At 39.9% G+C, this 27,679-nt stretch overlaps 1 long non-coding RNA gene and 1 other non-coding gene across 2 annotated transcripts; one reads left to right on the top strand and one right to left on the bottom strand.

The window, feature by feature from the left end:
- Positions 1–662: 662 nt before the first annotated feature.
- On the bottom strand, positions 663–4,624 carry LOC107610012 (uncharacterized). The gene is made up of 3 exons (XR_001613362.3): positions 4,071–4,624; positions 3,804–3,965; positions 663–1,059 (listed from the first exon to the last, which is right to left on the bottom strand). It is a non-coding gene; the product is annotated as an uncharacterized LOC107610012 (long non-coding RNA).
- An 18,694-nt stretch (positions 4,625–23,318) lies between these two features.
- Positions 23,319–23,422, top strand: LOC148553558 (small nucleolar RNA R71). The gene has a single exon (XR_015892870.1). It is a non-coding gene; the product is annotated as a small nucleolar RNA R71 (small nucleolar RNA).
- Positions 23,423–27,679: the final 4,257 nt, after the last annotated feature.

Here is a 27,679-nt window from a genome sequence, read left to right as displayed (position 1 = left end):
GAATTAAAATACATAATTAAAAGTGTCTAGGAAGCAAGTTTTCAATCATGTAATAATTTTAGTAAGGAAATATAAATGCATGCTAATTATATGAATAAGCGGGTAAAGATCATGATAAAGTCACACAATTAAACACATTATAAACCATAAAATAGTGGTTTATCAGCAGTCATGGAAGCACTTCAAGATCGCTTGAAGCAACTCGAAAAGGAGGTAGAGCATCAACGACAAGCTGAGAGAGACCTACGAAGGGAAGTTAGACGATGCCATGAGTTAGAGGACAAGCTCCTAAAACTCGAAGCCGATCTCAAAACCAAGACTACTCGATCCGGTCACGAAAACGACTCCCGTAAGGACCAAGATCCATTCACCAAAGAGATTATGAAGGCTAAAATCCCAAAAGACTTTAAACTTCCCGACATGACTCTGTATGATGGCACTACAGATGCTGGCCATCATCTCAGCAATTTTAGAAGTAGAATGTACCTCACCGATGCCTCAGATGTAGTTCGCTGCAAAGCCTTTCCGACTACTCTAACAAAGACAGCAATTAGATGGTTCGACAACCTACCTCCTAGGTCCATCTCAAGCTTCGACGACTTAGCCAAGAAGTTTTTGGCCAGGTTCTCCATCCAAAAAGATAAGGCTAAGCACGCCCCAAGTGTAACGTCCCGTCCAGTAAAATACCTTGCTTAAGTCAGGGTATTTCCACTAGAAAGAACATTACGTAACCTTCTCTAGTATTAACTACTTAATTATCGAGCCTTTGTATCGAGTTCGCGTTTCAATTTTAAGAAAATTCTAGAAAATTTTGTTCTTTTATTCATTAAAGTCATAATTCAAACATTCACAAATAATAATAATCACATAAATATTATTGATAATAATTCTTATACAAAAGAGACCAAATAAAACTCAAATACAATATACTAAATCTACCCCTCTATGTAAAATAAACTCTCAAGGGACAATAGCGAGGGGACTCTATGAAAGCAATTAAGACCATAAAGAAAGCCTACTGATCGCTCGCAGCTTCAAATTGCGTCTTCAAACCTGTCGCTGAAAGGGTGGAAAATTTGGGGATGAAAACCAAACCACATGTTCTCAGTAGAGGTCGAGAATGCCGTGAAAGTAAAGAATAAAGCGCAAATAGTTAATTTCATTTAGAGACATTGAAAAGAAAACTATTTTCATTCGCAGTATTCATCGCTCGCCTTATATAAACTTCTTTTGAAAACCAATGGCTCAACTTTCAAAAATCTAAAACCTTCTTAGAAGCATCAATTAATTACTCAAAATCCTAAACCCATATTTTACTTTATATACGTCTTAAAAGTTTTCCTAGACTGTATGAATGACTAATTTGTTCCAAGCATAGGTTCATTAAGTCTATGCTGAACCAGCTCAATCTTTCATACTTTACTAAACCTCAAACACAAACCAATCATGGCCTTAGGCCCAAGCAATTCAATCAACACCCAATTCACTACAACCCAGCCAATCAGATACAACCACAAGTAAAGAGATTCAAACACAATCAAGAGCAATTACATCAAGTATAGCAATTAGCAGTTAAACATAATTATTCACATAGGCAAACCAATTACAATATACAAACCCAAACAATGTCACATAGATGCATATAATGCATGCCTGTCCTACTGGCCATGAGCTCACGCGTCGGTTATGTTGCCAGACCCGACTCGGATAAGCGGGATTAGACCACCATCCTTATCCGTAGGTTCCATAGACAAGCGGGAATTAAACCACCATCCTTGCCCGGAACACGCAAGCGGGATTAAACCACCGTCCTTGCCTCCACAGTAAGCGGGATTAAACCACCATCCTTACTGGGTACATAAAATAATATGCAAGTGGGATCACACCACCGTCCTTGCTGAACAATTTATCAATACGTGAGCGGGATAAAACCACCGTCCTCACTGCAGGCGGGACAAAACCACCATCCCTGCACAATGGTTTACGCACTGAACAAGCGGGACTGGACCCACGCCCATACCAACAATCTCATAAACCAAATATTCTTTTCTCAAAAGAAACATTGAAGTTATTATCATTAAATAAGCCTTAAATATTTATTTTGATCAAGTCCTTATATTTTTTATAAAATTTGGACATAATCTCCTTTAAAAATAGGACTTATCCACCTTTACGGGTTCCTTCTTTCTCAACAATTCATCAGCCTCTTTCAGCATTTGCCACAGCAATATATTCCCAAAAATATTTGATAATAGAAAATCTATTTCTTAAATTCCATATCCAAAATAATTACCAACACAACTTGGCAGCCTGATTTCCATTTTGTTTTTAAAATATCAAATGAATTCGGAATTACGCAAACTTTAAATCCATGCGACCATCTCGGATTAAACTTTCTATTAAATCAAAAATCATAATTTTTCGTTGTCTCTAGCTTCGGGAATATAAGCAAAACCGTGACTGTTCTGCAGTATTTTAAATCCAAAAGACAGCAGCACCATACAACATTTGAAATTTCATATAAAATCCAAATTAAATCCAACCACCTTCAAAATTAATGTGGTTAAACATAACTCATCGAAATTTCTTTATAAATTGGTTCCAGAGTCATACCATTTTTAATGAAGGAGTTACGTAGCTTGAAACTTAGGTAATTTTCTGCAGAATTCTGTTTTACAAATCATTGAACACAACCTCTTCCAAGTCCCATAACTCACTTATTAAAACATGGAAAATCCTGAAATTTAAATCACATATACTAAACATACTTAATTTTCACCTCCAATTAGTTGCATCTCAATATCTATCCAGGATCAAAAGTTATAAACTCCCAAAGTTACTAATTTAAGAAAACAGAATCTGGCTTTTTCTGCATAATGCATCATCTTTCAAAAATTCATATCTTTAAAACTACAAGTCCAATTGTTCTGAAATTTTACGGCATTTAAATAATAGGAATAAAGTTTTATTTAAAATTGGTTCCATTTCAAAATTCAAACTGCAGAATTTCCAATAGAGGAATCAAGTTGCTGCTGCGTTAAACGTTCTGCAGAAAAACCAGTTTTGACATCCATGATTCAAAAATTCATCATAAATCATAAACTTAGTGAAAAAGTCTCAAATTCAGCAATCCAGTTCCCTATATCCCCAAGCTCAATCCGGACTTGGTCCCACGCAATTCCGATAATCACAGAAATAGTTATCGTTCTTCAAAGTTTCCGGCTTCCTTTAAAAATAATGCAGAAAATCAAGTTTTACATTTTAACTTTGAAAAATCATAACTAGTTCTATAATTAATTCAAACTTCTCAAAATTGAGTCCCAACAACAACTTTTATTATACTTTACTCAGCCTTTGCTCTTATATCATTTCGATTATCGTTGAATAACTGATTCACTTCCAAAGTCACCTTTTAATTTCAAAAATCAGTTTTTCAGCAATCTATTTAGTATTCAAAATCCAACCCTTCAAAACCCCTCAAAACCAATTCCAAATCAATCACCGACCAAGTTCATTAACATTACAATATACCAAATAACAACTCAACGGCAACAAATCCAACATAACCCATTAAAATTCAGAAATTCTCAATAATCAGTCATCAAGCAATTCCCAATCCACATAATCAATCAATATCACAAAGCAACAATTCCAAATCACAATCTCAACCATTCCAATCACAATTTCAGCCACAATTCAATAATTACATAATCAATCAATTACTCACAGCTATTAAATCTATTTGCAGTTATTCAATAAACCTTGTAGGCATTCTTAAATTGAAATCGTTTTAAACCCCCTACCTCGATGTCGTAATCGCAGGATTTAACACAGCAATTCCCTTTATTCCTAATTCGTGGTAGCAACTGCAACAGTGATATCGAAGACCCTCTGCAGCAACGATGTCATCAATAATCGCGATAATGGTGGCAAGACCGAAACAAAAACATTTTTGGGCATTTTTCCTATAACAATGAAGCGGCAAGCAGAGATAACAATAATCAAAATAGGTTGTGAATAATACAGATTCAGATACAAGGATGAAGGAGGCTGTGGTAACCGAGCAATACCAGGGCAGGACTGAAATAGTTCACAGCAACAACGCGGATGATGCTTCTCGGACGGCGGACTCCCTCAACAGCACTAGCAAGTGCATCAGTGGCAGAACGACTCTCTTCTCTCATCACGTCACTCCTACCCTATCTGCCCTGTTCGATGGTAACGATGACAGTTAGGGTTCCTCCCACCCGTGGCCCCTTCGATGGCGCCGACTTCGTTAATGGTAGCGGCGGCGACGATGATCCTGGACGGAATCGGCGGTAGCCTCTCTTCTACGCGCGACAACTCCAGTAAATGTCAACAGCAGCTACGCGTCTCCCTATTCGTCGCTCTTTTCTTCTCTCTACGCGCAATAGCTTCGATTGATAATAGTAGCAGCGACGGGTGCACGAGGATAGTGAGATCGAAGCCTTCTTCCTTCCGTGAGCTCTGATCTTCATTCCTCCCTTTGACCCTTTCTGTTTTTGTTTTCCCCCTTTCTCCCTCTGTGTCTCGCTCTCTCTCGATCTTTCTTTCTCTAATTTTTTGAATCAAATTCTGATTTTCATTTAGAAATTTGTGGTTTACATTAGCTATGGATGAATGGCTCATAATAAAGCAATACGTGGATCTCTGGAGAAAGGATGGGTGGTAGTGTAAGTTTGTTAGTGTAATTGGTCAAGGAGTTTATGTATTAGATACTAACAGTACGTATAAAATAAAAAACATAAGACTAGGAAAAATATATATACGAGTAATCTAACAATTTTACAAAATATTTATGTTAGAAAAAAATTTAGAATTTAAATATAATGCTATAAAGATTAATTTTAAAACGCATAAGATTTTATCTATCTATCTATTAACGAGTTCAAATAATTATTTGTAATTTAAATTATAAAATAAGCATACTAATCACATTTTATAAAATACGGTTTAAATCCCAAAAATATCCATTATTTAGATTATACGATATAATTTTTCATTACTTTCCTATTACCAAAACATTAATTCCAATTTATATAAAATAACTAATTATAGTAAAAATTGTACATAAATCTTAATTAACTTAAACCCAAAGTATTTATAAAAATCAATTTAATCATTTTCTATTAAATTAATCTCTAAGAGCTCAAATTAATAAAATAAACCATAATTTAATCATAATACAATTTTCTTAAATTAAATTATATAACACTTCCATGACTGAATTCTAATTTGAAATTATATAAAATAACCAATTATAAAAATTTACACAAAAATATTAATTAACTTAACTCAAAATATTAATAAAACTAATTAAATTATTCTTAATTGATTTATAAAATAAGATATCAAATTAATAAAATAAATCGTAACTTTTTTTTAGAATAAAAATTACTTGAATTAAATTATACAATTCTTTCTTATTTTTCAATTACTAACATTTTACAAAATATTTAATTATAATAAAATTACTTAAGAATCTTTTTCTTGATTTAAAACGAAATTATCTCCGAATCTATTTAATTATTTCTAATAAAATAATTTCTAAAATTATAAAGTTTAAACTCAATAAGGTAAAATCACAATTTATTTATATTTAGATTTTTCAAAAATGCGGGATGTTACACCAAGTCTATTAGGAATCAAGCAAGGAGATCAGGAAGTCTTCGCAACTACATGGAAAGATTCAACAAAACATGCCTGGATATACAAAGCCTACCAACGGAGGCCGCTATTATGGGCCTCATCAATGGCTTGCAAGAGGGACCTTTTAGCCAATCTATATAAAAAAAACACCCCACATCTCTAAACAAAGTGCAAGAGCGAGCAGAGAAGTACATCAACATGGAGGAAAACTCTCGTTTAGGAGAGACCTCAAAATCTGGATTCACCTACCCCTCCTAGGATAAGGATAAAGAGTCCAAAAAGAAGGAAGAACAACATGGGAAAAAAGTCAAAAAATACCATAATTATACCCATCTCCGGGTGTCCCTTGTGGATGTCTACAGAGAAGTCTGCCACACCGAAAAAATACCCCCAGCTCGACCACTCAAAGACAAAAAAGGAGGAGGAAATCGGACCGAATATTGTGAATACCATCGAATCTGTGGGCATTCTACCAACGAATGTTTTGACTTAAAGAATGTCATAGAAAAACTAGTATGAGAAGGGAAATTAGATCGGTACCTGGCCACCCGAGACGATGAGCAAAGAAAAAGAAGAAGAGACGAAGATGTCGGACGAACTGAGCGATCACCTCGTACACCCGAAAGACATGTCCACATGATACACGGCGGATTTGCGGGAGGAGGAATCTCCAAATCATCTCGCAAAAGATATCTTAAAGAAGTATATCATGTCGAGGGGAAGGAGGAAGCACCCGACATCCCCGCAATTACTTTCACCAAAGAGGACGCAGCCGGTATCATCTCAGGACACGACGATCCCATGGTCATCACTATTATACTGGCAAACGCAAATCTCCACCGCACACTGATAGACCAAAGGAGCTCCGCCGACATCTTGTTCAAAACTGCCTTCAACAAGCTCGGCCTGGAAGAAAAAGAAGTCAGAGCATATCCGAACAGCCTGTTCAGACTGGGAGACACCCCAGTTCAACCACTCGGATATATCTCACTACACAAAACCTTCGGAAAGGGAAACCAATCAAGAACACTCAAGATAGACTACATCGTGGTCGACTTGAGTTCAGCCTACAATGCCTTAATAGGTCGCACAACATTAAATCAGCTTGGCGCAGTATTCTCGACTCCACATCTATGCATGAAGTTCCCAACTGCAGAAGGGATAGCTACAATAAAAGCAGACCAGAGGACGGCGCACCACTATTACAATGATAGTCTAAACCTCAAAGGTAGAGGAGAAGAATTCCACACAATCGAACTTGGTGGAGTTCGGAGGCGTGAAGAATTCCGCCCACAACCCGAAGGTGAAGTAGAGAAAGTCCAGATCGGAAACATCCTGGACAAAACAACCAATATCGGTACAATCCTAAAAGGAGATATAAAAGATTCCCTCGTACAGTTCTTACGAGATAATGTCAACCTCTTTGGATGGAAGGCTGCAGACATGCCAGGAATAGACCCCAAGTTAATGTGCCACAAGCTGGCGGTCTACCCAGGATCTCGACCAGTACAACAGAAACGAAGAAAGCTTAGACCAGAATGATCCCAAGCTGTGGAAGAGCAGGTACAAGCTCTACTGGAGGCAGGATTCATAAGAGAAGTCAAGTACCCACTATGGCTAGCTAACGTCGTCTTGGTGAAAAAATCAAATGGGAAGTGGCGAATATGCACCGACTACACTGATCTCAACAAAGCCTGCCCAAAAGATCCTTATCCACTCCCAAGTATCGACGCTCTGGTAGATGCCTCCTCCGGATATAAATACCTCTCGTTTATGGACGCATATTTGGGATACAATCAAATCCCAATGTATGCTCCCGACCAAGAAAAAACTTCATTCTTAACCCCAAAAGTAAACTACTGCTACATCGTCATGCTTTTTGGTCTTAAAAACGCAGGAGCTACTTATCAGAGATTAATGAATAAGATCTTTATGGATCACATCGGAAAAATCATGGAAGTCTATGTGGATGACATGTTAATAAAGACACAAAGTGAAGAAATGCTATTGTTTGACCTGACCCAAGTATTCGACACTATAAGAAGGCATGGCATGCGACTCAATCCTGCAAAATGCACCTTCGCCGTAGAAGCTGGCAAATTCTTGAGTTTTATGCTCACACAAAGAGGAATCGAGGCAAATCCGGATAAATGTCAGGCCATACTCGATATGAAAAGCCTGACTTGCATCAAAGAGGTACAACAACTCAATGGAAGACTGGCAGCCTTGTCCAGATTTCTAGCAGGATTAGCGATAAGATATCTCCCCTTCTATGCTACTCTAAGGAAAGGAAAGAGGTTCAAATGGACAACGGAGTGCAAACAGGCCTTCCAAGATTTCAAAAGATTCCTAGGATAGCCACCTATCTTATCTCGGCCACGAGAAGGAGAACCACTCATATCGTACCTCGCGGTAGGAAGTCGGGCAGTAGCCTTAGCATTAGTTCGAGAAGACGACAATGGGCAACAACCCGTATACTTCATCAGTAAAGCATTACAAGGATCTGAGCTGAACTACCAAAAAATAAAAAAATTCACCTACGCCCTCATCTTAACATCTCGACGACTTCACCCATATTTCCAAGCCCACACCATTACGGTTCGGACCAACCAACCCATAAAAGGGATATTGTAGAAAACAAACCTAGCGGGAAAAATCTTGCAATGGGCAGTAGAGTTATCTGAATTCGACCTTCAATATGAAGCACAGACAGCCATCAAATCACAATACCTGGCCGACTTCATTGCAGAATTTACAGACACCCCAGAAACCCCCACAGAATGGAATCTCTACGTTGACGGCTCCTCGAATAAGAATAGATGCGGCGCAGGTGTGATAATTGAAAGCAACCAAGGAACCCAAATCGAACTTTCCCACAAATTTGGGTTCCTTGCCTCAAACAACCAAGCTGAATATGAGGCATTACTAGCTGGTTTGAAGCTGGCTAAAGAGGTTGGAGCTCAAAAACTCATCATCTTCAGCGACTCATAGGTGGTCTGATAAACCCATATTTTATGATATATTCTGTGCCTAATTTAAGTGATTTATTTAATCCGTCACTCACTTATTCATATTAATTGCATGGTTTTACTTTCCCTCCCTTATTATGTGATGTATGTGAAAAACATGTTTCCTATGCTTTAAAAGTAATAATTTTAATTTCCCTTTATTACCATTCGATGCCGTGATTCGTGTGTTGAGTAATTTCAAATCTTCTAAGGCAGGAATGACTTAAAGGATGGAAAGGAAACATAGAAAATTGAAAGGAAAGCATAAAACGGAGTTTTTGAAGAAACAGGCAGCGACGCGATCGCATGGACGACGCGGCCGCATGCCAGCGCGAATTAACAGCGACGCGACCGCGTGCTTGACGCGATCGCGCGCCTTAAGCGAAACGTATATGACGCGGACGCATGCCTGATGCGATCGCATGACAAGGAAAACTCCAATTGATGCGACCGCGTGACCCACGCGGCAGCGTGACAGAGGCCACGCACCAGAAATTACAGAAAACGCTTCCAACGATTTCTGAAGCCCTTTTTGGCCCAAATCCAAGTCCAGAAAGCACAGATCAGAGGTTATGAAGTGGGGGAATGCATCCATTCAGAGGAGAGTCTCCAATTAGTTACTATTCATGATTTAGATGTAGTTTTGAGGGAGAGGTTCTCTCTCTCTCTCTCTCTTTTAGGATTTAGATTTAGGATTTTAATCGCTTTCAGGATTATCTCTTTCTATCAGGTTCAGCATTCCTTTTTATTTATCTTTTCAATTTAATTTATGAATTCTTCTATGTTACAGATTACTCTTTTGAATTAATGTTACTTGAGGTACTTCAGTTTATTATTGCTCTCCTTTATTTATATTACTGTTGCTTCCAATCTGAAGACATTTTTATTTCGGTAGATTTACTTTTTCCCTTTTTGGTCTTGGTTAAGAAATCAGTAACTCAGGAGTTATCAAACTCAAACATGATTGATAATTGTTATCTTTGCTAATTGAATTGAACTTCAATAATCCCAATCTTTCCTTAGGGATTAACTAGGATTTGAGAATCTAACTAATTAGTCACTTGACTTTTCTTTACTTTTAGTAAAGACTAACTGAGTGGAATTAAGATTCAATCTTCATCATCATTGATAAGGATAACTAGGATAGGACTTCTAATTTCTCATACCTTGCCAAAAGTTTATTTTACAGTTATTTATTTACTTTACAGTCTTTTACTTATTTCCATTGCAATTTAAATTACTTGCTCCTCATCTTCAAAACCCCGATTTACAATCTCCATAACCGATAATAAAAACATACTTCCCTGCAGTTCCTTGAGAAGACGACCTGAGGTTTAAATACTTCGGTTATCAATTTATTTAGGGGTTTGTTACTTGTGACAACCAAAACGTTTGTAAGAAAGTTTGATTGCTTGGTTTAGTAACTATACTTGCAACGAGAGTTTACTATAACTTCTAAACCATCAATCTCCAGTTCTTTCAAAATGGCGCCGTTGCCGGGGAACTGCAATTGTGTGCCTTATTATTGGTTATTGTAAATATTTTTCTTTTACTTGTTTATTTGTCTTTATTTTCCCTTTTTATTTCCATTAGCTACTATGAATTCTCACCCCTCTCGCTTCGAGTTTGGTTCTAATATTGTTGAAAGGAGTGAAAGTTATAACAGGAACATGCATCAAGGTCAGAGCAATCAAAGATGGATGGAGCCAAGAGGATCTGATCAACCCTTTAGGCAACAACACCCTCCAAGATATCATGGACAAAGACCATTCTACAATGCATACCAAGCAAATAGACATGCTGGATAACCTTGTAGTTACCAACAAGTCCCACCCTGTGCTTATAGGCCATCCTCTCAACATAACTTTGAACTACCACACTCACAAGCTTCTTTTCACCATTCGCCACCATACGATCCTCATTTACCCCGATTCCAATCCAATTACTCCCAAACACCACCACTTCCCAACGTACCACATCCAAATCTAGCACCCCGAGAATCGGAGGTTCGCCTCAAGGAAACAGTAGATCAACTTCAAACAACCCTTTATCAACTGGAGCAAGCAATAAGTCAATTATCTTCTAGACGTTCGAACATTCAAGGACCTCCCACAACTCCGTGTGGACAATCTAATGATGAGCGTAGCATGAAGGAGATACTAGAAACTCCAGTGGACAGAACAGAGCATGACTTCGTACTGGAACAAGTAGCAGAAGCTGTCATTACCCAAGAAGAAGAGTTGGTTGAAGACCTAGGAGACGCTGAGCCTCCATGGGAATCCAGAGTTGTGGAGAATTCTATCAAGGATGTTACAATTAATGCTAAGGAGGATAGTACACAGCCCCAAGGCAAGTCTTTTATGAGGAACTAGACGGAACACTCCAAGAAGCAAGTTTCCTTGATGATGATAATCTCGAGTCAAGTTCTCCTAGTAATGAACTTGCATCAGCAAGTGAATTCTCTGAGATCGAGGAATCTTCCCCAAGTGAATGCGAAGACGATGCGGAGGTAGATTTCTCTCAACCTCCCGTTTATGACTTAAGTGACGAGGAAGACATAGAAGGCTTTGATCAGGACTTGGATGCCATTGAAGAAGTCTGCAAGGATGTGAAGAAATTCACAGAAGAGCACAAGGAAGTAAAACTTACAGAACCACTAGAAACACCTATCCCAAGGCCATTGCCACCCAATACAAGCTTCAAGTGGGTACAATCCTTAACCCTTAGCTTTATTTTCCCACTTGAATATGGTTTGCTTGAAACAGATGGCCAGCTTAGAGCTCTCTGCGGCTTTAAGAGTAAGAGGGAAATGGCTCGTACTTAGAGCTGGTGCACAAGGTTCAATAAGGTTCAACGCTTCAACTTGAAGTGTGCGGATTGGCATCATGATCTATTGAATGGATCTCGGAAAAGGTTTGGTCACCTTGGTGAAAATCTACTTTCTAAACCACCCGGATGGAAAAATATAAATCAAGACGAAGGCGGATTTAAAAGCAAGGTTTGGGATCCTGGAATCTATTCTGACATTCGTCACCCCGGGAGCCTGAGAATATGTTTGAAGCTGCTCAGACGCTTCACATGCCTAGTTTGGGACCCCGGAGGCTATTGGCATTCCAAACATTGGTGGAGATTTCTGGATGAATTTAAGCGCAAGCCACCATAACAGGAAGCTCATCCAATGTCCAACTTAAGGACTTTAACTAAAAGTGCTAGGTGGGAGACAACCTACCATGGTATGGTCGTTTCTTTTTCAGCTTTATTTCGTGTTATTTATTTTTATTTTTATTTCCTTTTTCAATTGAAACTGAATATTATTCATTCGCATTGCATACTGCATACTTGCATACCTGCCCAAAAAAAAAGGGTGCGCGACGCGACCACACCACTCATGCGATCGTGTCACTTGCGAAAAACACTACCCACATGTCCGCGTCATTCACGTGGCCGCGTGATCTGGAGATCAGCGTAAATCCCCAACGTCTAGAGAGTTAGGTTGGAACCGTGCGGCCATTGTGCGTTTCGCACAAAACGACCGACGCGGTCGCGTCCCTGACGCGATCGCGTCACTTGCACAACACCAATCCCACGCGATAGCGTGAGCGATGCGATCGCGTCGCATGGATTGCACCACCACCCCAGAGGAGATAGAGAGTTGCGCTGAAACGACGCTGGAATTGTGCATTTAGCACAATTTCCAGCGACGCGGTCGCATGCCTCACGCGACCGCGTCATACATAATTTACCCATTCCACGCGATCGCGCCACCCACGTGATCGCGTCGACTCCCATTTCACCCCGGCCACGCGACCGCATGCCCTACCCGATCGTGTGGATTCAAATTTAATAACCCCCAACCACGCGAAACCCTACCCATTCGCGCCCCTCCCCCAGCCCCCTCTCCTTCCTCTCTTCTCCCCACAACCACCACCCACAACTTCCAGCTACCACCACCGCCCACCGCAACCCCCGACGACCACCCAGAAGCCACCGCCACGCCACCCCCTTCCTCCTTCCCCCTCTTTCTTCTTCTTCTTTCCTCTTCTCCCTCACCGCGCCGCCGTCACCCCCTCACCGCGCCGCCGTCACAACCGCACCACCCACCACCACCCACACCCCCTTCCTTCCCTTCCCCCTACCCACATTACCCTACCCCAAACCTTCCCTGCCTCCGCAAGCCCTCACCGCCGCCGTACCACCCTCAACCGCCGCATCAGCCGCCACAGCCACCACCCCCAGCCTCCTCTCTGCCCCACTTTCATTCCTACGCCTTCCAGGTTCCGCTGAACGCCACCCTTCCTCCCATTCATCGTTAATTTTCTAATTTTCTATTTATGTTCGTATTTAGGCTAGTTAGTTATGCATGTTGTAGTGGATTCTAGGTTGTTAGGTAGCCTAGGATGTGGTTAGTGGATTTAGGCCTGTTTAATTGCGCTGTTCATGTTTCTTGTTTTCTAATTTTCGTAATTCTGCTATTGCTGTGATATTAGTATTATTCATATGCTGTAATTTCTTGTTTCATGCTGCTTTTTACACTGCTTTTCCATGTTCTTATTCCCTTTATGTAATTGCAGCTATATTTTAATTCATATGAGCTATTCTGATTGCTATTTATTTTCTGGGAACATCCAATTTTAGCCGGGATGCTCCCCAAATTTCTGTAAATTGTTTTGATTTTCATTCCTATTTTGGTTTTGGCAAACTTGGACTTTACTTTACTCTGTTTTTACCAAACCATTTCATGAATGACAGGGCAAGCTTCCTTATTCTTTTTCATTTTCTGGTTTATAAATTGCATCTTGGATGATTCAATTCCACTCTTTGCTATATTCATTTGATTCATCCTTAACTTCCTTGTTTGAATTTGAGTTATCTGTTGCTTTAATTTGTGAATTCTCGTTATTTAGGAAATGCTCTTCATGCCACTTACTCTAAGCTACTTTTTACTAATTCACTAATTTTAACTCCCTAACCTCTTTTTCATTCCTAACCCACTTACCTTTCAAAACATCTCTTCTGGTTTTTCACTATTCTCTCTAACATTCTAACCAAGGCATGACAGACGTTTTTCCTACTTAACATGAATCCTTTTACATTTTGAATTGTGAATTTTTTTTTCGGACTTTTAACTCCTATCCAATCCTTAATGCATATTTACTTAACTCCTTTTCATTATTCTAATGCTCCTTTGCCATTATATGCTTCTTTCGATTATTTGCCTACCTGCTTTCCTATTTTTATTATATCTTGGTTTTCTATTTTTCAGGATGTCTGACACCCAAAGAAAACGAAAAGGAAAGGCAACAACTGGCAAACGAAAAAGAAGAGAAGCCTTCATGTCCATACTGGACCTCATGCATGATGACTCCTGGCGGGAGAAACACTTTACCCCGCAGGAGAAGGCTGACCAACTACTCCCTGCTACTGATCCCATTAAATTTGCCAACCGATACTGCGAGTTGAAGTATTCGGTGTTTGCAAACTCCAGGAACCTGTACCTGGAAAGGACTCTGAAGATCCCGGAAGAACTCCAGCAATACACCTCTGATCAGATCAAACAAAGAGGCTGGTTCTTCCTGGAGAGAAACCTGACTGAGGTTAATGCATCTTGGGTTAGGGAATTCTACTGCAATTACTTCAAAACTTCCCTAGATGCAGTGAACCTAAGAGGGAAGCAGATTCTGGTTACTGAAGAGGCTATAGAGGATGTTCTGAAGCTTCTGCCTAAATCCAATCAGCCAGATGGATATCAAAAGGCTGAGGAGGACATGCGCTTCTTGATCTTTGACTGGGATGTAGTCAAGGCTAGGATAGCCCTTGACCCGACTGTCCCATGGGTCATGGGTCAAAACTCCACCATGCCTAAGGGAATCAAGCGGGCATACTTGAACGATGAGGCTCGGCTATGGCATTAGATCCTAAGCAACTTTATTATGCTGAGTACTCACGGGACGGAGCTACCTGCCACTATGATCACCCTCCTATGGTGTGTGATGGAAAGAAAACTTGTCTCACAACAAATCTTCCTTCGGCAAGTATACCGAATTTGTCGTCAAGTAAAAACTCACAATAGAGTGAGGTCGAATCCCATAGGGATTGATTGATCAAGCAACTTTAATTAGAAGAATGTTCTAGTTGAGCGAATCCAGAATTTGGGTTGAGAGTTGTAGAAAATAAAATGGCAGGAATGTAAATAACAGAAAAGTAAATGCTAGAATTAAAGGACTGGAAGTAAATGACTGAAAATAAATTGCAGAATTGTAAATGGGAATGGGGGATTTGCTCATAAAAGTAAATGGCATAAATTAAAGAGAATGGGTAAGATCAAAGATGGGGAGTTCATTGGGCTTAGAAGATGTTGCAATTCTCCGGATCAAGTTCATTTTCATCTCTTCCTCAATCAATGCACTCATTGATCTCCTTGGCAATCTTAAGTGATTGAATTACAATTTCTTGCAATTCAATCTCTCAAATATTGATCAATAGCCAATTCCTTGGTCAATTGCTCATGAGAAGAAATGAAGTATGGTCACTGATTATACCACATGCATTTCCCAAATCAAGAATTGAGAGGGTTATAGTCACATACCCATCCAAACCCAATTTGGTCTAGCATGAGAAAGCATTTCTAGCTTGATCTCTTCATTCCTCTTTCAAGGTTCAAAAGAGATCCAAGTTTGAATAGCTTCTCTTCCAAGATAACTACTCAATTGGATGAAGATCGAAAGCTTTCAAGTAAAATCAAGAGAAAAGATAGAAGAAGAATAATGAAAATTAGTATTGATCCATCAAATTACAACAGAGCTCCCTAACCCAATGAAAGGGGTTTAGTTGTTCATAGCTCTTGAAAATAAAAGCAAAGATAGAGAATACATCATAAAACTAGAAAATGCAGAGAAAGTAAAATACAGAGAGTAGTTCTCTTTTTCCAGCCTCCAAAACTCCTTTTACAATTCAAAGCTACTCCTATATATACTACTCTTCTCAGCTTTTAGTTTGCTCTTCAAGTCTTGGGCCTTTGGATCTTGAGTTTGAAGCAGTTCTTTTCTTCATTTGGGCTTGGCTTTACTTGCAGAGAGAAAGTGCTAAGTGGGCAGAGACTTCAGCTTAGGGCGTTAGGGGTGTTAGCATTTAGTGAAAGTATAAGTTCAAGAACGTTAGTGACACTTAACATTTTCACTAACGTTCTAATGTACCCCTTTGCCTCACGTTAGAGCCCACGTTAACTATGTTAACGTGGCCTTGCCAACCTTCGAGAACGTTAGTGACACTCAACATTGTCACTAACGTTCCAATGGGCCCCTTTTTGCTTCACGTTAAAGCTCCACGTTAACTAGGTTAACGTGGCTTCTAACGTGGCCTTGCCAAACTTTGAGAACGTTAGTGACACTCAACATTGTCACTAACGTTCCAATGTGCCCCTAGACCTCACGTTAGAGTCCACGTTAACTAGGTTAACGTGGCTTCTAACTTGGCCATTCTTAGCCATCCCAACATTAGTGACAATGTTGAGTGTCACTAACGTTGGCTCATCGTTCATTCCTCATCGTTAGCTTCCACGTTAACTAAGTTAACGTGGAAGTTAACGTGGCTCCTTGGGGGGTTGTGTGGTTGCTTCCAATGTTAGTGACAATGTTGAGTGTCACTAACGTTGTCGACAACTCTCACTTCTTACGTTAGCTCCCACATTAACCAAGTTAACGTGGGAGTTAACGTGGTGTGTTGCATCCTTAGGCCAACGTTAGTGACAATGTTGAATGTCACTAACGTTGGCTTCTCTTCCCCCTTTAACTTAGAGGCCACGTTAACTAGGTTAACATGGGCTCTAACGTGGCCACTCATGAGTGTTTGCCAACGTTAGTGACAATGTTAAGTGTCACTAACGTTGGCTCAACTTCCCTTTTCCATGTTAGAGTTCACGTTAACTTAGTTAACGTGACTCTTAACGTGGGCAATGATGGCTATGAGAGTGTCATTGGCAATCACTTTTCTCATTAACCTTGCAAGTTTACTCCCTTTCCTTGCTTCCTTTGGTCCTGAAATCAAGCAATAGAGTGCATCAAAGTTCTAGTCCAGGTCATGGGCAATGCAACGTACAATTTGTCACTAAACTTATGCAAAATCCTCATGAAATAATGTAAAATGCACAATGTATGCTTGAGTCAAGGTGTAAGTGAATATCTACCCAAAACTAGCTTATTTCCTAAGGAAATTCATGAAACTAACCTAAAAACAGTAAAGAAAAGGTCAGTGAAACTGGCCAAGATGCCCTGGCATCACAACACCAAACTTAAAGTTTGCTTGTCCCTAAGCAAGTACTGGAACAAGAGAATGATGAATGGAATATCCAGAGGAATGAGTCATTCTTGTGGAAGTCATGTTACTGATTTTATGGTGGTTTCATGCATAGCAACTTAGGTTCATTCCATTACTGGCTTTCAGACCTTTATCATGTCCCTAACCACTTACTTTGTTTATATCCCATGAGACTTTTATTCATTGATCCTTTTATTGTTATCTCAAGGGTTATTTGTGTTATTTAGGCTAAGTGCTCTGTAAGGGGGCAACTCTTTAAGATAAGTTTTCAGCCAACACTCCCGAACCAGTTGGTTCAAGGTGCTAGGTGTTGAAGCACCCCTAAGGACTTACTCCCTCAAGTCTCTCCCCCATACATACACACCACAGGCATATAGTTTGTTTATTTTCTTTTCTTGTGACCTTGGTGTCCAGCACCTCTTTGGGTTACTAAATGCTCTGCAGTGAGGGTTACTCTTGATAGTGGATTTTCAGCTGATAATCCCGGGTTAGTTAACCCAAGTTACCAAGTGATAAAGCACCCCTGAGAGCTTATTCATCCAAGTAGATCCCTCACACAGGAGCACCACAGACACTTGTCTCAAGGTCCAAACCATTGGTGCCTAGCCTTATTGCTTACTCTTTTTCTTTTGTTTTTCACTTCCATTATTCTTTTCCTTTTCTCTTATTAGGATCTTGTCATCTACTTAGTCTCATGGGTATATCCAAAGTCAAGTATTCAGGATAAATAGTTGTCCTCCTAACCTTGTGGTTGAACCAATTTAGCTACTTATGACTACCCCAAAGATTCATGAATGCACTTCCACATTATGAACTCTACTCTGGTCTTTTAAAAACAATCATTCTCTCTTCATTAATTCAAAAGGAACAAGCATACAAGTAAGTTAAGTAAGGATGCAGTGACATAAAGACTAGCACACAGACCTACTCAGAACTTAAAAGACAGAAAAAAAATTCAACTACAAGTAGCCACAAATCAAAAGTGCATTCGGACTTCCAACTTTCAACCATTCTGCGTACAATGGAATTAAGTAACAATACAACCTTCGGGTGATGATTTCTGGTTGCTCTCTCTCTTTGTCATCATCCTAGTTTTTGGCTGCCTCGCTTCTTTGGGTAGAGGTGCACCATTTCCTCATAAGATTCCTGCAAGGTGACTGGAAGTTGCTTGTTCCCAAAGCACTTGAGACATAGTTAGCTTGCATGTATGCTGGTGCTTTTTGAACTCAATTTGGTGTGTGAACACCAAACTTAGTTCCTTGCCCAGTGCAAACATTGCACATATTCAGAGAACCCCATATCTTATTGTCAACAAAGCAATGATCACCTATAGTCTAACTACATCTAAGTGGTTTCTCTTGATTGGATGGAGCTAGCAATGTTCTTCTGGAGTGGAGTGTAATTCTAACCAATGTCCTTTGGTGGAACACCAAACTTAGAATTATACCATCACTCTTGGATTGTTCTGGTGTGGAACACCAAACTTAGCTCCTTACAATACAGGGGAAACGACTTGTGATTTTTATTGAAATAAAGATGAAAGTGAAACTACCTGAGGTTGGGTTGCCTCCCAACAGAGCGCTATTTTATCGTTGCTAGCTCGACGAGTCCTTAATTACTTGAGATGGTACTTTACTCTGGGGCTTTCCCCCATGTTGCCCAAATAATGCTTGAGTCTTTGTCCATTCACTGTAAAAGTCCTCTCTGAACCTTCATCCGTGATTTCAATGTGGCCATATGGTGATACTTTCGTAACCAAGAAAGGTCCGGACCACCTTGACTTGAGTTTTCCTGGGAACAGCCTTAATTTACAATTGTAAAGGAGTACTCGCTGCCCCTTTTCAAAACTTCTTGGCGCCAGATGCATGTCATGTTTTCTCTTTGCCTTCTCTTTATACATCTTAGTGTTTTCATAGGCTTGTGACCTGAATTTCTCCATCTCTTGTAGCTGCAAGATCCTTTTTGCACCAGCAGCAATGCTGTCAAAATTTAGTATCTTGATAGCCCAGAGAGCTTTGTGTTCCAGCTCCAGTGGTAAGTGACAAGCCTTCCCATAGACCAGTTAATATGGAGACATTCCAAGTGGAGTTTTGAATGCTGTTCTGTATGCCCAAAGAGCATCATCCAGCTTCTTCGACCAATCCTTTCTAGATGCACCCACAGTTTTTTCCAGGATCCTCTTCAGTTCTCTGTTGGATATCTCAGTTTGCCCACTTGTTTAAGGGTGGTAAGGTGTGGCTACTTTGTGTTTTACCCCATATCGTAGAAGGAGAGCTTCTAGTGGTTTGTTACAAAACTGGCTCCCTCCATCACTGATGAGGGCTCTTGGGACTCCAAATCGGCTAAAGATATTCTTCCTGAGGAAGTTCATGACTACCTTGTTATCATTAGTTGGGGTTGCAATAGCCTCTATCCACTTGGAAACATAATCCACTGCTACCAGGATGTACTTGTTTGCATATGAGGTTGGGAATGGTCCCATGAAATCTATTCCCCACACATCAAATAGTTCCAGTTCCAAGATGAAATTTTGTGGCATGGCGTTTCTTTTGGGCAGGTTTCCAAATCTTTGGCATTCATTGCAGCTTTTTACTAGTTCCTTGGCATCCTTGAAAAGGGTGGGCCAAAAGAATCCGCTTTGTAACACCTTTGCTGCAGTTCTGTCCCCTCCAAAGTGCCCGCCATAACATGAACCGTGGTAGTTCCACAGGACTTCTCTCCCTTCCTCTTCCGAAACACATCTTCTAAGGATTCCATCTGAACATTTCTTGAAGAGATATGGCTCGTCCCAGACAAAGTATTTTGCATCATTCATGAGCTTCCTCTTTTGATGTTTATTGATCCCTGGGGGTAATGCCCCAGTTGCCTTGAAATTTGCAATATCTGCGAACCATGGTACTTTGTGAACTGTCATCAACTGCTCATTAGGGAAGAGCTCGTTCACATTTGTATCATTTTCTCCACCTTGATCATGAGGGATTCTGGATAGGTGATCTGCCACCTTGTTCTCCACTCCTTTCTTGTCTCTGATTTCAATATCAAATTCCTACAACAGTAAGATCCACCTTATTAGTCTTGGCTTTGATTCTTGCTTGGCAAACAAATATTTAAGTGCTGTCTGATCTGTAAAAACAATCACTTTAGCACCAATGAGGTATGATCTAAATTTGTCAAATGCAAAAACTATTGCTAGCAACTCCTTTTCAGTAGTGGTATAATTTCTTTGAGTTTCATTAAGGACTTTGCTAGCATAGTATATCACACGAACTAGGTTATCTTTCCTTTGTCCTAACACTGCCCCAACTGCAAAATCAGATGCATCACACATCAATTCAAATGGTAGGTTCCAATCAGGTGGGGAAATGATAGGAGCAGAGGATAACCTCATTTTCAAATGTGCAAATGCTAGCATGCATGTTTCATCAAAGATAAATGGTGTATCAGATACAAGGAGATCGCTTAAGGGCTTGGCTATCTTTGAAAAATCTTTAATGAACCTTCTGTAAAAACCAGCATGCCCTAAAAAACTCCTAATTGCCTTGACATCACTGGGTGGGGGTAGTTTTTCAATAAGTTCTACTTTAGCTCTATCAACCTCAATGCCTTGGTGAGAGACCTTGTGACCAAGGACTATTCCTCCTGTCACCATGAAGTGGAATTTTTCCCAGTTCAATACCAAATTGGTCTCTTGGCATCTTTTCAATACCAAGGCGAGGTGATGTAGGCAACTAGGAAAAGAATCTCCGAATACCGAGAAATCATCCATAAAAACTTCAATGAATTTTTCTATCATATCTGAAAAGATAGAAAGCATGCAGCGTTGGAAAGTTGCAGGGGCATTACACAATCCAAATGGCATGCGCCTATAGGCAAACACTCCATACGGACAAGTAAATGAGGTTTTCTCTTGGTCTCTCGGATCAACTGCTATTTGGTTATATCCTGGATAACCGTCAAGAAAATAATAATATGCGTGCCCTGCAAGTCTTTCCAACATCTGATCCATGAATGGAAGGGGAAAGTGGTCTTTTCGTGTAGCCTCATTGAGTTTTCTGTAGTCTATGCACATCCGCCATCCTGTGACAGTCCTTGTGGGTATGAGCTCGTTTTTCTCATTGGTGACCACAATGATTCCTCCCTTCTTGGGCACAACATGTATGGGGCTAACCCAAGGGCTGTCCGAAATTGGGTATATGACCCCTCCTTGCCAAAGCTTCATAACCTCTTTCTGTACTACTTCCTTCATGATTGGGTTCAGCCTTCTTTGGGATTGAATTGGATGGCTTGGCATCATCTTCCAACAGTATTTTATGCATGCATATGGCTGAACTGATTCCCTTCAAGTCAGCAAGGGTCCATCCAATGGCATCCTTATGCTCCCACAACACCTTGAGTAGCTCGTCCTCTTGATCTTGACTGAGGGATGAATTTATGATCACTGGGTAGTTTTCATTTTCTCCTAGATATGCATATTTGAGAGTGGGTGGCAGTGCTTTGAGTTCAAGTTTGGGTGCTTCTGACTTTTCGTTCCCTCCCTTTGGTGCATCTGGTATATGCATTTCTGCTGCGGCTACCTCTTCACTTGATTCAGATTCTTCCTCCACCAATCTCTCGTCCTCTTCAGGTTCTTCTTCTTCAAAATTCTCCTGCACTTCGTCCTCAAGTGCATCTAACCTCATGCATTCCCCCAATTGTTCTGGTGGATAACTCATGGCCTTGAACACATTGAATGTCATCTTTTCATTGTGTAATCTCAGTGTGAGGTCACCCTTCTGAACATCAATGACAGCTCCAGTAGTGGCCAAGAATGGCCTTCCCAGGATGATGGAGGTCTTGGCGTCCTCCTGCATGTCCAGCACCACAAAATATGCTGGAAATATAAAATCTCCCACTTTTACTAGCAAATCCTCTACTATCCCGTGAGGAAATTTGAACGATCGGTCTGCCAGTTGTAGGGCCATTTTTGTTGGTTTAGCCTCCTCAATTTTCATCTTTCTCATCATAGCTATTGACATCAAATTGATGCTGGCCCCTAAGTCACAAAGAGCCTTCTCTACTGTGATTTCTCCTATAATACAAGGGATCTGAAAACTCCCAGGATCCTTCAGTTTCTGAGGTAGTTTATGCTGAATGATAGCACTGCACTCTTCAGTTAGTATCACCGTCTCATTATTCTTCCAGCTTCTCTTCTTAGTCATTAGCTCCTTCAAAAACTTGGCATAGAGTGGCATTTGTTCTATGGCTTCAGCAAAGGGTATGTTGATTTGTAGCTTCTTGAAGATTTCCAAAAATCTCAAGAACTGGTTGTCATATTCCTTTTTCTTCAATAGCTGGGGATATGGAGCTCTTGAGATGTTCAGTTGGGGCATCCCTTTTTCTTTCTGCAGACTTGGCGTGGGAGGTTGAACTCTATCTTGCTCTTCTCCCTTTTCATTTGAGCCTTCTTCTTGTGGTTTTTGGGGACGTTCCTTCAGTTTCTTCCCACTCCTAAGTGTGATAGCTTGACACTCCTCCCTTTTGCTTGAATGGGCATCAAAGCAAAAGTTGTGGTTAGGGAGCTGCTTAAACAGATAGCTGATTTGTGTCTCCAGTTTCGTGATGGCAGCATTTTGATTCTGCATGTTGGACTACACTTCTTCTCTGAATGCTTTACTGTCTCGAATGTCTCTGCATACTCCTTCAATTAAGGTTTCGATCTTAGAGAGCTTGTCATCAATTGATGGGTGATTCGGAGCAGATGTGCTATTTTGGTTTTGATAAGCATATGAAGAAGTGTTGTTGTGGGGGTGTTGAGACGTCCTCTGTGTGAATTGCTGGTGAGCTACATTGTTGTTGGAGTTGTTACGTCTCTGGTCTTGGTTTTGATCTTGCTCACTTCCCCACCCAAAGTTTTGGTGGTTTCTCCATCCAGGGTTGTAGGTTTTGGAGTATGGATCATAGTTTTTCCTTGGTGAATTCCCAATGTAGTTGGCTTGCTCCTGACTCCCCTCTGCTTCTTCATTCACTCCTTCTTGGATTGTTGATGAAGTGGAGATTGCTGCTACTTGGTTCATCTCCATCTTCTTGGTGAGGTCAGCCAGCTGCTGGGTAATGAGCTTGTTTTGGGCCAACAGAGCATCTACATTGTTTAGCTCCATTACTCCTCTTGTGTTCCCTCTTTCGGAAGCATAGAAGTAGTCGTTCTCTGTTACTGTTTCAATAACATCTATGGCTTCCTCAATGGTCTTCTTCTTGTTCAAAGATCCTCCAGATGAATGGTCTACGGCCTTCTTTGACTCATAAGAGAGCCCTTCATAGAAAATGTGCAGCTGCACCCATTCGTTGAACATGTCAGGTGGACACCTCCTTGTTAAGTCCTTGAACCTCTTCCATGCTTCATATAGAGTCTCACCATCTTGTTGCCTGAAAGTTTGGACCTCAGCTCTCAGCCTATTGATTCATTGAGGAGGGTAAAATCTTGCTAAGAATTTGTTCACCACGTCTTCCCAAGTTGTCAAGCTTTCCCTTGGGAAAGATTCCAGTCATTTGGCTGCCTTGTCCCTGAGTGAGAACGGAAATAAGAGCAGTCTATAGGCGTCAGGATGAACACCATTAGACTTCACTGTGTCACATATTCTTAGGAAGGTGGTTAAATGTTGATTTAAGTTCAAAGTTGTTGGCATGGATTGTTGGCTTTTGGATGCTACTTCCACAATTGCCTGGGTTTGGATTGATGTAAGAGCCCAAAACTCTTCTATCCTCCCCAGCATGATTTGCTCTACCTCCTCCCCCATGGTTGTTATCTTCTTCTTCATGATGGTTTTCCATGTTGTCTTCTATGTTTGTTTCAAAGAATTCCTCTTCTTCCTCAGCATCAACCACTTTCTTTCCTCTTGCCTCCCTTCTTAATCTAAGGAAGGTCCTCTCAGGTTCAGAATCGAAGGAAGTTGAAGCCCCGCTTCTTCTCCCTGTCATACAACCATCAAGTGCAAGCAAGAAAAGATAGGTGCAGAAAGTATTTGTGTCAGAATTACTGTTAGTTGTGGGTGATACAATATATCAAACAGTTAGTGGGTTAGCAAACAGAATTGAAAATAACAAAGAAGAATAAAAGAGTAGACGGGGAAGGGAAGAAGTTTAACTAAAACAAAAAGTAAATCACTCAAACAGAAAATGAAATTCACAAAATAAAATTGCTCAATCTAGTGATCTTCCAATTTAATCATTGTTGATGCACAATCAATCCCCGGCAACGGCGCCATAAACTTGATGCACGGAAAACTTGTCTCACAACAAATCTCCCTTCGGCAAGTGTACCGAATTTGTCGTCAAGTAAAAACTCACAATAGAGTGAGGTCGAATCCCACAGGGATTGATTGATCAAGCAACTTTAATTAGAAGAATGTTCTAGTTGAGCGAATCCAGAATTTAGGTTGAGAGTTGCAGAAAATAAAATGGCGGGAATGTAAATAACAGAAAAGTAAATGCTAGAATTAAAGGACTGGAAGTAAATGACTGAAAATAAATTGCAGAATTGTAAATGGGAATGGGGGATTTGCTCATAAAAGTAAATGGCAGAAATTAAAGAGAATGGGTAAGATCAGAAATGGGGAGTTCATTGGGCTTAGGAGATGTTGCAATTCTCCGGATCAAGTTCATTTTCATCTCTTCCTCAATCAATGCACTCGTTGATCTCCTTGGCAATCTTAAGTGATTGAATTACAATTTCTTGCAATTCAATCTCCCAAATCTTGATCAATAGCCAATTCCTTGGTCAATTACTCATGAGAAGAGATGAAGTATGGTCACTGATTATACCACATGCATTTCCCAAATCAAGTATTGAGAGGGTTATAGTCACATACCCATCCAAATCCAATTTGGTCCAGCATGAGAAAGTATTTCTAGCTTGATCTCTTCATTCCTCTTTCAAGGTTCAAAAGAGATCCAAGTTTGAATAGCTTCTCTTCCAAGATAACTACTCAATTGGATGAAGATGGAAAGCTTTCAAGTAAAATCAAGAGAAAAGATAGAAGAAGAATAATGAAAATTAGTATTGATCCATCAAATTACAACAGAGCTCCCTAACCCAATGAAAGGGGTTTAGTTGTTCATAGCTCTTGAAAATGAAAACAAAGATGGAAAATACATCATAAAACTAGAAAATGCAGAGAAAGTAAAATACAGAGAGTAGTTCTCTTTTTCCAGCCTCCAGAACTCCTTTTATAATTCAAAGATACTCCTATATATACTACTCTTCTCAGCTTCTAGTTTGCTCTTCAAGTCTTGGGCCTTTGGATCTTGAGTTTGAAGCAGTTCTTTTCTTTATTTGGGCTTGGCTTTACTTGCAGAGAGAAAGTGCTAAGTGGGCAGAGACTTCAGCTTAGGGCGTTAGGGGTGTTAGCATTTAGTGAAAGTATAAGTTCGAGAATGTTAGTGACACTTAACATTTTCACTAACGTTCTAATGTACCCCTTTGCCTCACGTTAGAGCCCACGTTAACTATGTTAACGTGGCTTCTAACGTGGCCTTGCCAACCTTCGAGAATATTAGTGACACTCAACATTGTCACTAACGTTCCAGTGTGCCCCTTTTTGCTTCACGTTAAAGCTCCACGTTAACTAGGTTAACGTGGCTTCTAACATGGCCTTGCCAACCTTCGAGAACGTTAGTGACACTCAATATTGTCACTAACGTTCCAATGTGCCCCTAGATCTCACGTTAGAGTCCACGTTGACTAGGTTAACGTGGCTTCTAACGTGGCCATTCTTAGCCATCCCAACGTTAGTGACAATGTTGAGTGTCACTAACGTTGGCTCATCATTCATTCCTCATTGTTAGCTTCCACGTTAACTAAGTTAACGTGGAAGTTAACGTGACTCCTTGGGGGTTGTGTGGTTGCTTCCAACGTTAGTGACAATGTTGAGTGTCACTAACATTGGCGACAACTCTCACTTCTTACGTTAGCTCCCACGTTAACCAAGTTAACGTGGGAGTTAATGTTGTGTGTTGCATCCTTAGGCCAATGTTAGTGACACTGTTGAATGTCACTAACGTTGGCTTTTCTTCCCCCTTTAACGTTAGAGGCCACGTTAACTAGGTTAATGTGGGCTCTAACATGGCCACTCATGAGTGTTTGCCAACGTTAGTGACAATGTTAAGTGTCACTAACGTTGGCTCAACTTCCCTTTTCCACGTTAGAGTTCACGTTAACTTAGTTAACGTGACTCTTAACGTGGGCAATGATGGCTATGAGAGTGTCATTGGCAATCACTTTTCTCGTTAACCTTGCAAGTTTACTCCCTTTCCTTGCTTCCTTTGGTCCTGAAATCAAGCAATAGAGTGCATCAAAGTTCTAGTCCAAGTCATGGGCAATGCAACATACAATTTGTCACTAAACTTATGCAAAATTCTCATGAAATAATGTAAAATGCACAATGTATGCTTGAGTCAAGGTGTAAGTGAATATCTACCCAAAACTAGCTTATTTCCTAAGGAAATGCATGAAACTAACCTAAAAACAGTAAAGAAAAGGTCAGTGAAACTGGCCAAGATGCCCTGGCATCAGTTCCCATTCAGTCTGCACCACCTCTGCAGCAGGCAGACCCTTAGACCACCACCACAGAGACTCCAGCTACCCACCCTTCCAGTGATGATACGCCTTCACACCCTGCTTGATTGAGCATCAGGGATGATGCTTCATTTTAAGTGTGGGGAGGTCGCCATCTTTGGCATATTTTTTTTGGTGAACCACTACAGACTCTTTTTACTTTATTTTGTTACTTTTTCTGTATTTTTCTCTTTTATTTTTATTTTTATTTTCTCAGTACTTATACATTGCTATTTTCATGTATTTTGACTTTATTTCTTTATGTTGCACCTTAGTTTATATTTTAGCTATTTAGTTAGTTGCAATTCTAACTTATTAGTTATAGAAATTGTGGATTGATTAGTATAGTTTACCCTTTTTTTTTAGCATAAGATAACTTAGTTTAATTTGAAAATATAAAAAGGAAGTAAACTAGAGACTTGAACATAATAGAAACAACCCACACCTTGTATATATAGCATTCCATGTTAGTTAGTTAACAACATTTTATTAAGGAGAAACACAAACTTTAAAGCCATTCAAAATAAATTTTACATTGAGAATAATGGGAACTCTTGATTTTTACTTGCATGACATATATAACTGATATATGATTTCTGAGTTAGAGAACATATAGCCTGTGAGTTTTGCGCTTAATTGTATGGTTACATTCAAACCATAATTTTTATTCCTGTGTGTTCCACCCTTCTTATTTATTCTGGTGTTCTTTACTTTGTTTTAATCTATATGTCCGATTATAGAATAGAAATACATACCAAGAGAGTGATTGAGGCCATTGTTGATTTTAGCTCACTTATCCCAAATTAGCCTACCTTTTACATCACCCTTGTTAGCCCCCTTGAGCCTTTAAATCCCCTCTTATTCTACAAACCACATTACTAGCCTTAAGAAGAAAAATAAAATAAAAATCCCACATTAAATCCTTGGTTAGCTTAAGATAGAAATTGTGTAATTGTTCAAGTGTGGAAAACCTATTGGGAACATGGATGATAAAAACAAAGGGTAGAAAGTTGAAAAGAACAAAATAATTCAAAATAAAAATTTTTTGAGTTACCATGTGGATCAAAATATATATATATATATATATATATATATTCAG

This window comes from Arachis ipaensis, chromosome B7 (genome assembly GCF_059453495.1).
Source record: "Arachis ipaensis isolate K30076 ecotype BB chromosome B7, ASM5945349v1, whole genome shotgun sequence".
Taxonomy (NCBI): domain Eukaryota; kingdom Viridiplantae; phylum Streptophyta; class Magnoliopsida; order Fabales; family Fabaceae; genus Arachis; species Arachis ipaensis.
This window is presented reverse-complemented; position numbering and strand designations above follow the sequence as displayed.